Source organism: Pezoporus flaviventris, unplaced genomic scaffold (assembly GCF_033815535.1).
Source record: "Pezoporus flaviventris isolate CSIRO_AGI_PZ_B2104156 unplaced genomic scaffold, CSIRO_AGI_Pfla_v1 ptg000002l, whole genome shotgun sequence".
Taxonomy (NCBI): Eukaryota; Metazoa; Chordata; class Aves; order Psittaciformes; family Psittacidae; genus Pezoporus; species Pezoporus flaviventris.
In genome coordinates, this window is record NW_026892550.1 from 20,494,151 (window position 1) to 20,503,529 (window position 9,379).

The 9,379-nt window shown below is 39.2% G+C and overlaps 1 long non-coding RNA gene across 1 annotated transcript in view; it reads right to left on the bottom strand.

Annotated features, from left to right (window-relative positions):
• LOC133278334 (uncharacterized) overlaps positions 1 to 9,056 on the bottom strand; it is a 440,517-nt gene extending 431,461 nt beyond the window's left edge. Inside the window, exon 1 of the long non-coding RNA XR_009746529.1 lies at positions 8,913 to 9,056. This is a non-coding gene — a long non-coding RNA (uncharacterized LOC133278334). The remainder of the gene's footprint in view (positions 1 to 8,912) is intronic.
• Positions 9,057 to 9,379: the final 323 nt, after the last annotated feature.

A 9,379-nucleotide genomic window follows, 5' to 3' on the forward strand; every position in this document is an offset into this window, starting at 1 on the left:
AGCAGACAGGAAAAGTCCAGTCTCTCTGACACAAGATCAGGGGAAATCTTACCTGGGGCCAACCCAACAGGACTATGACATTCAAACCTCTGTGACATTTTTGTCATTTTGGGCTGCTAGTGTCACGAACAATATAGCAAAGGTTACTTGGAATATGAATGTTAGATGCAGAAGTGGGACCAGCGTGCAATGTGTGGCTACTTGTCACCCATAACAGGCTTCCATACCCCTTTTTCCATTAATGCTCATGTTAATACAGCTTTCACTTGCACAGAACGGAACTCTTGTGCAGAGTAATTCTTACTGGGAATTTCTCTGGCAATGCAGCTTAAACATCAATTACAAAAAAAGGCAGGGGGAAATGGAGGAAAAATTTACAAAGACTTTCAGTCTTCCAAAGTATAGAAAGATTTTTTTTCTTTTCTTAGCACTGACTTCATAGCAAATATCCTAGATTATTCATGTTTCCTCTGATGTTGTCCTCCAAAATCTTGGTGCATTATACACAGGCATGCAAAACCACAAGCTTACTGCAACAGCTCCATGGACATATCCAGAAACTAAGTAGCATTAGAGCTGCTATTGGTTTAGTTGCTAGACGGAACAGGGAATTTGCCCAGTGGCTCAGCCTACAGTTAGGTGGGTAAAGAAAGAAAAATTCTCCAGCTACAGACAGAAAATAGCCAGAGAGGGGTTGTAAGAGGAAGTACAGAAGAAAGGCAAAGGGTGTCTTGTCTAAATCTCAGCTTAGGGTTTAGAGAAAGTGAAAGCCCAGAGCTACAAAGAAAAAAAAGGAAGAGCTGTCAAAGGAAACTGGGATTTTTAAATAACTAGTATTTTGTTTCTGGATGAATCAAAGGGCCCTGACTTCGTATGGCTCAGCCTGTGACAAAGATGAAGATTAAAGAGAGGGAATGCTTGGAGCTATGTACATATGCATAAACAGCCAAAGGATGATGCTAGAACTATACTGCGGAAATTATTCAGTTCCTGGAGGGAGAGGTATGATGACCTAGATATGGTTAGAGATGGGGTTCAGAGCAAGAGAGCATGCAGCTACAGCTGAAGGGACTCTGGCAAGGGGCTGCCAGAGAAGATGGAAAGCTGACAGAAGAAATATCCTTGAGGAATGTTTGGTCTTAGGAAGGACATAGATACCTTGTCCAAGGCTCAGCATAGCATTTGGGTTGAGGGAAAGAATAAGTCTAGAGTTATATTTCCAGGGGGCTTGTAGAGTGCCTTTCAATGTAAACTAAGGGTTGAGTCTCATATTCTCTTGCGACTATATCTTCTCTAAACAAGATAATGTATCAAGGACATATTGATGCTGTGCCACCAGAGCAAGGGAACTGCCACAAATATCTGAAAGATTTTATAACAGCAGATGATGTACATCCTACTGAGATCAGAGATGAAACTGAGGAGGCAGATTTTCCATTTAATAACAGTAGGAGAATGATATTCTGATTGAAAGTAGAGTTAATATTGACAGAAAAAAAAATCGTATGTGGAATTGATGTGCTTTTCCTGGTTAGAGTGTTAGACTGCTAGACTGTCAAGTCCCAGCAGATGTTTCTAGGTTTTCAAATTCTTTTTCTATAGAAATACAACAAGATCGCAAGAAAACAAGCAAGAAAATGAAGCAACAAAATAACATCAGTAACTGAAGAACACCTTGTTTATATAGTGGCCTGAAAGAAAGAGCTCTTTTGGAGTCACACCATGGCAGGATCCTACAGGCTTATGCTGCTACCCCTGGCAGTAAGATAGTTGGAAATATATTCAAAGGCATAATAAATGACATGGGCTTCTTCCGTGGTGGGGGGTGGTGTGGTGGTGAAAACAATATAGTGGTCCTGACCATCACCTGATTAATCTACAACCATTTCTGAGAAATGACAAACTCTTTAGGTAACCATACATTTTGCTAATGAAGAAACTATTTCACCTTAACTAAACAGTATATTGTGTCTGGGACTGGTGCAATATAATATTTTCTTGAACCATAATATGGTTTGTAATACTACAGATGTGTCACTATTTTAAATACTTTATCCCAAGTGATTTTAGATAAAACACATTAAAACTACATTTTTTCCCTGTTATCAACCTGCTTTCTTCCTATATATTGCATTATTTCAAAGAACTTTGCTATTAATATCTGAACATCCCTGGATTTCTAATTAATTTTCTTCTGTCTTTTAAAAGTGATGTATTGCTATATACAGGGATAAATTTAAGACCATGATTGCTCAGATTTTAGGAAATTACTTTCTTGGTAAGAACTTGGCAGTCCCAATCAATAGTAGAGTGACTTATATGTCTCGACTTCCTCTTTGAAAAGTGCAGACTATTAATTTGTTGGTGCTGCAAAGTTTGAGCACTCCTGCATATGGAAAGGACATTCAGGCACACATGAACAGATTATATTCCAGATGAAAGCTTAATACTTGAGCCTTATTCAGAGCATAAGAAGTTATCTGAATTAAATGTAGCTCATAAAAACATTTATATATTATTTTAATACTAAATAAGTCGATAAATGAGTAGGAAGGGATACTCTTTATTACTCTTTCTGCCCCTGAATTTTAAAGGCAATCGAATGCATTAAGTTTGTGCCTTGTTTTGACTTCCAGTTCAGATGAAGAATGGAAATTAATGAGAAAAAGCATTTTTCTGTTTCTTATCAGGAACACCAGTTGAGTACTAGTATTCAGAAATGGACAAGGGAAAAATATAACCCTCTGTATTCAAAAAAAGGCTATATCTTAACTTTTTTTACAATTCAAGACGTTATTACCATTGTCTTTTGGATTTGACTTTGATAGTTTGGGGATAAAAATACAATGTTTTATTATATGCATTTTTAACATGCTTCGACTACTAAAAGCAGTTGTGTATCTCCAACTATGGAAGGCACCAATAGGTGTAGATAAATAAAATTACATAAAGGAAATACACAATTCTTAGCATCTGCCAACAATTTACACTGCCAACAATTTTAATGAAAGTGGGACAGCTTCTGAAATTTTACCATAGAAGTCAAAGCTATGTACTAGAAAAATACTAAATTAGACTACAGATTCTTAGGTGAACGAGTTAAATAATTCACGTCTTTCAAACTGTTTTTTTAAAATTTTGATAATACGGAAAACCTACAATTGATATTTTCTAAAAGGACAGAGATCCCCCCATAATTCAATGAAGGAACTCATTTCAGACCAAAAACAGAGAAACAAATTAATCTGTTCTCATTCATTACATTTTTACTTTTCTCCTGCAATAATATTTCTAAAAGCTTTGAAATAAACAACTTTTGTTTTCTGTGTTTTCTTCAGGTCATGAATGTGAAGGTTGGCAGAACTTTGTTACAGATTTTGTTAATACTTGCACACATTCCAATTTGATGAAAGTGCAGAAAATCTTTGGTTACAGTAATCTACAGATAACAGGTACTTTTCAAACACAGTCAAAGTGACAGTGTTTGAGCAAGCAGGGCAGAAAATTGATCTAGTAAAAAAAAAAAAATGTACCTGGTAACTTTAGTTGGATGATAAATAGGGCATCACAGAACTTGAACAACAGGCTTTTATTCATCATGAGAGGAATTGAAATATCAAACAGAAAAGTGAAAGGAATACTAACTCTTGAAAGTACAGCTGTGCCAGGAGACAGGGGGGACATAAGGGAACCCTGCCAAGAGAGGAAGGACATATGGAAGCTGCTGAAGTAGTGGCACATCCATCATTATAAATGTATGGGGACATTTGGAGTTACGGGTAAGGACAGATGAATGTTCAGAACAGAAAAATCTGTTGGACAGGGCAACCTGGTTTGAGTTTGGCCCAGACTATAACAAAAACATTTAAAGACAGAAATGCCCCTGGGTTTGAAACAGGATTTTCTCCCATAGCTTTCTAGGCATAGAATGTGTCCAGCACAGTGCTGAGGCTAAACAGGCATGTGATCCAAGGTCAGTAACAATCAACCCCCTACTGTTTCTGAATCTTCTATCAGTACTCAGTATCCTCAAGTTTAATGGCAAAAGTATAAAAAGTTTTTATAGGAATTAACATTCCTATGTACGTATTTCATAAAGTTTAAGGGTCTTTTTACTCGTTGCATCCTTATTGTTTGGGACATCCAGAGTGAAGTTAGTGAGTTGATTTTCTTTATTAGTAATTGGTTTGTGCAGGCCATTGCCCTTTCTTTGTAGTTCATAAGGGAAAGAGTTAGGACCCCCGAAGACCACTTGAATTGTTACTAACACTTGAAAACAGGCTGCTATCTATGCAACCAAGACTAACAGATTCTGCTGGCTCAGCACGCACTAAGTCCCATATTAAATTTTGGCCTTCATGTAACTTATTCTTTGTTTTTGCCAAAGACTTTGTTCTCCTCACACACACGCAATTTTGTGATTTGTTTAAACCTGAAATTATGCAGGAGATCAAGAAGAACCTACACCTCTTCAATTCCAGTTATGCACCAATGCATTAGTAACTTAGATAACGTAGTCATCTAACAAACTGCCTGAGCACACCTCTATGTAGAAGAAAATTCTGTATTTACCTCCTTATCAAAGTACAAGGCAGGAGACTTGGTCAACTTACTGACCAGAGATAGGTAAGTCACACCACATCTCAGTCACCTTAACTGCAGTTGTCATTCATTTCAGGTGCTCTCTCTTCTGATAATAATTAAAAAAGGATTACATTCTTTGAAGTGCTAGAATTTATATTAAAGTACATTTTGCGTATACAACAGTCTTAGATTTCAGATGTTTTGAACATTCCTTATATTTATAAGAATAAAACAATCTTTTAATCCTTTAAAATTATTAGTGTTCTTTTACCATAATTGGAAAGGATAATCAATATTTGTTATTATACATTAAATATATAAAAGTTGATTGATGACTCAGACTGCTTCAGGAAAAGGAGCAACAGACTGATATTATTGTTTAGCATTGCTTCAGGCAGTTTTAAGCTAAGCAGGTAAGACAAACACAGGTCAGGGAAGGACACACAAGTATTTTTCAAATACGATGGCAGCATATGCAATGGTATTGTGAAGTTAGATCCATTAAAGTCCAGTGAAGTACCCAGATATTACAAAGCAGTAGCAACAAATTAAGCTTATGGCTTAATGACCCTACCTAAAACATTAAAGTGGATAATTACGCTTTATCTGCTTGAAAAATCACTTTGGAATTTGCATTTCATGAAGTCTGTGACAGTATCTGCTTCAAACATATTTAGAGTTGTTCTACATGAATAAGCCTCCTATTTCACTGTAAAGAAGCTACGTATCAATGGAGTGAAAGTATATGATTTGTAAAGTAGTTTGCAAAGTTTCTGGATGGAGAGAACTAGAGTCATAACAGATTCTGCTTTTGCTCTTTCTAATTTATGTTTTAATTGTGGGAGCAAGTAAAACATACATAAGAAAAGGATAGTCAAGGATATTTGGGACAGTTGTTTTACATTATTATTGACCAAACTTTCAAAGTAAAGACCACTATCCTTTCAGAAAGTTTGTAGGAGTTTTCTTGGCTTCCTATCACTCCATTTTCTGTATTTTTATAGATTATATGTCATAATCACAAATGGAGATACTGTTAGTGCCTATTAAGCTGCAGATGAAGTAAAAGAAAAATAAAAATTCAATTTTTTCTCTATATATTCAATATATCATAATTATTATTCAATATATAATATCTATACTCAATATATAATATTGAAGTTTTTGTCAAGATTCTTTCTCAAGGATACATCTGTGCTATTATGTAGTGCCAGTCATTTTTACAGTAATAACCTCTCAGACCCATTGTCTTACTTTGACTAGGAAATAGTTTCACCGTGCAGCATGAAGAAAAGTAGCAGCGTGACACCAGAACAAGCAAAATACCTTGTTAATGAGAAATGTGCTACCTGTCAGCTCCACAGAAGCAGAAGCAAAGAGTTCAAACAATTAATTCAGAAGACCATGACACCCAGAAGAAAAAGAAAGGAAATTTGCTTCATTCAGGAGACTAGGCAAGTTTGAATATGTGCTTTGACAGGTTTATGCAGTTGTGAATGATTTTATGCAAGCTGATAGAATGACATAAGGAAACAGAGTTTGTCTTTAATCAGAGTTGGCAAGCTGGAAGGATAGCCCATTAGGCCTGGAAGCTTGTAAGGTTCATTGTGTGTTGGACCACCCCACAGAGAATTAAGTTTCAGAAACTTTCTACTTCTCCAGGAGCTCTCCCACGTCAAGAACAAAATTGCTCAATTATCAATTAACTATTTAGAATCTAACAGAAAAAAAAAATTATCTAAATTTACTTTGTATCATGATTGATTAATGCTCTGGAAAAGTTCACGATCTATTATTGTCATTCATTTTCCCTGGCCATTCACAGGAAAAAAATGCACCTCACAGAGCTCTGCTTAAGTAACCCATCACAAATTCTTCAGGACTGTGGGAATGAATATCAAATAAGACCACAGAAAAAACAAAACAATCCAAAATTCAGCAACAATTCAAAAGGAATAGCATAAACTTATAGAAAGACCGCTCCTTCACAGTGGAACTACACAGATGCAAGTGAATTGCACCTGAAAGTCACAGAATCATAGAATAATAGAATAGTTAGGGTTGGAAAGGACCTTAAGATCATCTAGTTCCACCCCCCCTGCCATGGGCAAGGACACCTCACACTAAACCATATCACCCAAGGCTTCATCCAACCTGGTCTTGAACACTGCCAGGGATGGAGCATTCACAACCTCCCTGGGCAACCCATTCCAGTGCCTCACCACCCTAACAGGAAAGAATTTCTTCCTTATATCCAATCTAAATTTTCCCTATTTAAGTTTTAACCCATTACCCCTTGTCCTATCACTACAGTCCCCAACGAAGAGTCCCTCCCCAGCATCCCTGTAGGCCCCCTTCAGATACTGGAAGGCTGCTAGGAGGTCTCCACGCAGCCTTCTCTTCTCCAGGCTGAACAGCCCCAACTTTCTCAGCCTGTCTTCATATGGGAGGTGCTCCAGTCCCCTGATCATCCTCGTGGCCGTTCTCTGGACTTGTTCCAACAGCTCCATGTCCTTTTGATGTTGAGGACACCAGAACTGCACACAATACTCCAGGTGAGGTCTCACAAGGGCAGAGTAGAGGGGCAGGATCACCTCCTTTGACTTGCTGGTCACACTCCTTTTGATGCAGACCAGCACACGGTTGGTTTTCTGGGCTGCAAGCCCACACTGAAGCCTGCTCATGTTCACCCCCAAGTCCTTCTCCGCAGGGCTGTTCTGAATCTCTTCTCTGCCCAACCTGTAGCTGTGACTGGGATTGCTCCGATCCAGGTGCAAGACCTTGCACTTGTCATGGTTAAACTTCATGAGGTTGGCATCAGCCCACCTCACAAATGTGTCAAGGTCCCTCTGGATGGCATTCCTTCCCTCCAGCGTATCAACCGAACCACACAGCTTGGTGTCATCGGCAAACTTGCTGAGGGCACACTCAATCCCACTGTCCATGTCACCAACAAAGATGTTGAATGAGACCAGTCCCAACACCGATCCCTGAGGGACACCGCTCGTTACTGCTCTCCAGCTGGACATTGAGCCATTGATCACAACACTTTGCGTGCAGCCATCCAGCCAGTTCTTTATCCACTGAGTGGTCCACCTATCAAATTGATGTCTCTCCAATTTAGAGAGAAGGATATCATGTGGGACATTGTCGAATGCTTTGTCGAATGCTTTGCACAAGTCCAGATAGATTACATCAACTGCTCATAGATGACATCAACTGCTTCATTCCTGTGAAGATGGGAATGTGAAGACAAATCTTAGAAATCTCTGCTTAACTCCTTTAATCTAAGTAGTGAAAATGGAAAAATGGAAAAATAAAAGTAACAGATGGTTAAAAGAGCAGATAGCATATATCTCCAAAGATAAAGGGATATATAGTATTTTCATTAAACTTAACAGTTTTCAATTTAGAAACTGGAAAAGAAAGGAGGACTATATGTGCTCTCCATAGCCTGGCTAGACTTTTTTGCTTTTCAGCAAACAAAAGGAAGACTATTCTAGCACTCAACCCTCAGTCATCCAGCAAAGCACAGCCGTCCTGCAATGCTAGAATCTCTATGCAATGTATCTATGCAATGTATGTATTTGACAAGAACTGAGATATCCCTAAGCAGAAATAGGTGACTCCTGTAAATAATAACAGATCCTGTGTTACAGCATCAGTTTAAAAAAACCCCTTCTTCTAAATTGTTTTACTGGCAGGACTGCTGCTTTCTGTGGCTTTATGTCCATAGCAAATTGATTATGGATGTAGTTTACTGAGGAGCTTTACTTTTCTAATTCTTCTTCCTCCCACACCTGCCTGAAGTCACAGCCTTTGGATATCACACAGGCTCCTCCTACACCCTAGTGTTATACTGCACCCATTGTTTAAGCACACTCTGGAACACCTCTCAGTCCATAAACAGGGCTGAAACTCATCAAGTGAATAGAGAGTTGTAAGGCCAGCAAGGGAAATGACTGTTCCAACCTAACACCATCAGAGAGGAACAATACGACTGGTGAGTAGGCACAGGGCAGGCTCCATAGGGACTTGCTAGGAGATCAGCCATGGTCAGATGTCAGCAATTACATTACCAGTATCTCCCACTGCTGCTCAGTACTTCAAGCTCCTTACACTGTCAACCAGAAGCAAAGCCGTTTGAGGTGGGAGTTGTAAAGCAAAATGCCATGTACAAAAGGCACTCTGAGCAGTTCTGGAGACGTAAAAGTGTCCTGGGTTCAGCAGTAACAGTCATTTTTTCTCCTTCTTGGTAGCTGGTGCAGCGCTGTGTTTTTGACTTTCAGCCTGGGAACGGAGCTGATAGCACTGATGTTTTTAGTTACCGCTCAAATGTTTTAGTCTGACCAAGGACTTTCTGAGCCTCATGCTCTGCCAGGGAGGAGGGGAAGCTGGGAGGAAGCAGAGACAGGACACCTGACCCAAACTGACCAAAGAGGTATTCCATACCACAGCACGTCATGCCCAGGATGTAACGGGGAGCTAGCCGGAAGGGCTGGGAGACTGCAGGGTTGGAGGAGGTATCGGTCAGTGCTTGGTGGGGCTGGGGGGAGGCGAGTTATCAGTTGGCTGGTGGTGAGATGTTGTATTCTCTTCCCTTGTTATTTCCTTTATCATTATTATTATTGGTGGTAGCAGTAGTGATTTGTGTCGTACCTTAGTTACTAAACTGTTCTTATCGCAACCCGTGGGAGTTGCATTCTTTTTGGTTCTCCTGTCAGTCCGTCCGGGAGTAGGGGGAGGGAAAGAAAGGGGGGAGTGAGTGAACGAGTTGCCTGACTGGTTTTAAACC